Source organism: Octodon degus, unplaced genomic scaffold (genome assembly GCF_000260255.1).
Source record: "Octodon degus isolate 3935 unplaced genomic scaffold, OctDeg1.0 scaffold00003, whole genome shotgun sequence".
NCBI lineage: Eukaryota > Metazoa > Chordata > Mammalia > Rodentia > Octodontidae > Octodon > Octodon degus.
The window spans coordinates 30,297,352-30,300,930 of NW_004524579.1; the positions used below are offsets into that span (position 1 = coordinate 30,297,352).

At 36.5% G+C, this 3,579-nt stretch overlaps 1 protein-coding gene and 1 non-coding gene across 2 annotated transcripts in view; both read left to right on the plus strand.

Annotated features, from left to right (window-relative positions):
- Nucleotides 1–3,579, plus strand: part of Dcc (DCC netrin 1 receptor) — a 1,292,183-nt gene that overhangs the window by 365,338 nt on the left and 923,266 nt on the right. The gene's annotated exons all lie outside the window — the stretch shown is intronic.
- On the plus strand, nt 3,165–3,290 carry LOC111816965. Its single transcript, XR_002821269.1, has one exon. It is a non-coding gene; the product is annotated as a U6atac minor spliceosomal RNA (small nuclear RNA).

Consider the following 3,579-nt stretch of genomic DNA (forward strand, 5'->3'; position numbering starts at 1 on the left):
AAAAAAAAAAAAAAAAAAAAAGGAAGAAGGGCAGCATGGATGGTAGGTGCAAAGTTATTGTTTCCAGGATCAACAGTCCCAAAATAACCTGGGCTCACTGGAAGGTTGAGGTTACCATGGGTGGGTCTGGTCTAGTACCATGAGCCCATAAAGGGCCAAACATGTTATTATGGTTTGTATCTAGATGTCCCCCAAAGCATCATGTAATCAATGCCGCATCTTCTAGAGTTTGTGAATAATTCATGATCTAATTCAGGGATTATGGGTGTGAGTGTTACCCCTGCCCTGGGTTGGGTAATCTGCATTACAATGTAAAGAGAGGAGAGAGGCTTGCTAGGAGCCACAGCTGCTGCCCCTCCCTTTGCTCTTTGCTGTTTTCTACCACCATAAACTATTGCCCTCTGCCATGTGCCACTCTGCCTTGGAGCCCTCCAAGTCTGCACTGAAACCTTCACTGACTTTGGGCTAAATAAACCTTTCCCTCATTAAGAAAAAAAAAAAAAAAAAAAAAAAATCCAAGGCCATACAGATTTGTGGATGAGGCCCAGAGGCCCACTATGGATTGATGTGAGTGCTTAAGGGAAGCCTGACAATCTAGAACACACTGGATTATTGCACTCAAAAGGAGATGAGAAACAAAATGCACCCACTAAAAAAAAAAATACCTGAGAACATTGCTTTCATTTTTACTACTCTCTACTTCTCTTTGACATTTTTTTTTCTCTCAGATTATCTGATTTAGAAGTATCTTTGATTCAAGGCTGTTTCATGATCTACTGAAATCTGTGGAAACCGTCAGGCTAAATTCCCACTGTGTCCTTTAGAGAACTGTGAGATGCGTCCAGCCCTTGGATCTTTATTACAGAAAGAAGTTTTTGAAATGTTCAGTAATTTTTTTTTAATGTTAGATGATTAAAAAGCAAATTTTACCCTGAGGTCAATATAGTTTTAATGTTTCTTAAGGAAATGTTCACTGAAAAGGGCAACAGTTTGGGCACAGCTAGTGTGAAGTAGATGACTGAAGGGCATCACTGTAATTTTTAAGGTAATGCTGAAAAACAAATAGTAGTGTCTTCATTTTTTGGATGGCAAAATGGAGGACAAGAGTGACTGGAGTTTGGCAGATGGAGATATTACAATTTGACCTACTTAGGTATATGCATCACTTTAAAGCCAAATTCCTCCCAAGACCGTAAGCTGTTTAAGGTACTCTGTTTAAAAACATGGCTGAAAAATGATAGTAACTCTTCTGTGTAGTCAAAAGCTATGAAACAGCATTCCTATTGCTAAGCTTCTACCCTAAGCAACAGCAACTCATTAATCTCCCTCAATAAATTCTAAATACAGGAAAGATTAAAGTGCTATGTATTTATTTTGATTAAAGTAATTTATGTAAATTTTAATTCAAATTAGGCTAGCTTTAAGCACCTAGAATATTAATTTGGAAACTGGTCTTCGTAGTCCAGATTCACGTGCACAGAATTTTGGCCAAGGACATTGAAGTAAACATTTTATCTTTATTAGCCCTCCATTGGCAAGCACTTATCGACTGCCTTCTAAACACTGGGGAGGAGCCTGAACCTCAAAGAAATTGCCATCTGTTAGGGCAATATGACTCAATCACATCAAGCAATTTGAGAAAGAAGCAAGATAGTTTATAATTAAGGGCTAATTTGCTATAGAAATTCGAGGAAGCACAAAGTAATGGAAAAACACTAGGATTTAAGAAAATCTTCGCAGAAATTTCACACTGGGTAGTCCTCAAGCTACATAGAGGAACTGGGGATAAAGGAAGAAGCATGAGAAATCCTAAGAAATAAGAAGTGAAAAGGTTATATGGGGAAGCAGGGAGAAGGTTGGAAAAATTGACCAGATTGCATAGACTGGTTCAAAGTCTGTCTTGCTGTGCAGAGTGTAAACCAAGTAAACCCGGAATCTTGCACCCTTCTTCTTCTCACCTCCACAGGCACATGCCTGGCCTGTTGTAGGAATATAATAGATGCAGTGTGCTTGGCACTATGAAAAGAAGCTTGATGTGTCTGGCTTTGAGGTAGTAGGAAATAGAAAAATATAAATTAGAAAATACAAAAACAAAGAGCTCAAATGTTACATTTTTTGTTATAGAGGTCTTGCTTTATCTTGGTCTTAACCATCCAGCAGAAAAGTATAAACATGAAGTATAAAAAGTAAAGCCATATTAATATGCTGAGTTGTAAAAGGCTCAATTCAACAACTTCTGACACCGCCAGTCCTACGGATAACCATTATGGACTACTGGACTATATTGGATTATTTTGCTGAATTCATGCATCTGCAATATTTGAATGGCAGTGGAATACCCATCTCTGACAAAACTAAACAAAAAATGGGGATATGAATGAAGGACCATTTTGTAGTAAAAAAAAAAAGAAAAAAAATATATATATATGTTTATACAAAATAAGATAGATATATAGCTATTTTCTCATAATTCAATGAGAAGAAGGATTTGTAGTAATAGTATTTGGACAGGATATCATGTCTGCATCTTATACTATGAATAACTACTATGAAGACAACAATATGCAATGTATTAATTGTAACTGTCCTACTAAACTGTTTTGAAACCGTCTTATTGCTATTTCTTTCTCAACAAAATTAATTAAAAAAGAAATAGCTACCTGATTTAGTTAACAAATATTTACCTACTTTACCAATAATATACTCTGGTTTCTCTTCAAATCATATAAATCTTTCGCCTTTTACTTTACCAATAATATTTTGCTGAAAGTTTCTGTTAGTATGGATAAAAGCTTATTAAATCACTTAAATATACACAATTGTGGATATGAGAACAGCATCACCTATAATGAGATGTAATACAAAAGTAGCTTTAAATTCTTTCAGATTTCTTTATTTGCAAGTGCCTCTTGAGTTTGGTTTGCATTTTCACTCCTGAGCAGGCCTCAACAAAAGAAAAGATGAGGAGCAAAAGGCCCTCGGTGGAAAGTACATTACAGATAAATGTGACACAAAGCCAGCCCATGTGGTGACTCTGAGTCACACAGTAGTGGGTTACGCCAGGATGCCACAGTGATTTCCACCTCCCAGTGTTGATACCTCTGTATAAATCTGCCTTATGTGTCAGTTGAGCCTTGTGACTCAATTCTAATAAGAATAAGGCAGTGTTGTATGAAAGGAGAGAAGGTTAACACTCCCCTTGACAAGGATGGAAGAGGCCCTTAGGCCTGGCAACATGCATACGGTTAAGGCATTGCCACCTACTTCATGGCATCTAACCACTGTTTTTCGGTTGTTCAAGAAGAAGAGGGTGGTGAATGAAAGCAAGAGACAGGAAAAGGAATATTGTGGGACTGTCCTGCTTCAAGGTTGTATATGGTGAAATTTTTGGACTTAGGTGTAAACTTAAGAAGTATATAATTCTTTATGCTTATTTTTAAAATATATTCTAATTTTTAAATGTTTTTATCATATTCAGTAGGGACATAAAGTTCAACATACCAATACTTGATGAAAAATACCTGTTCCATATTATGCCTAAGATGTTTGATATGCAGACAGATAGTGAGGTTAAGCTTA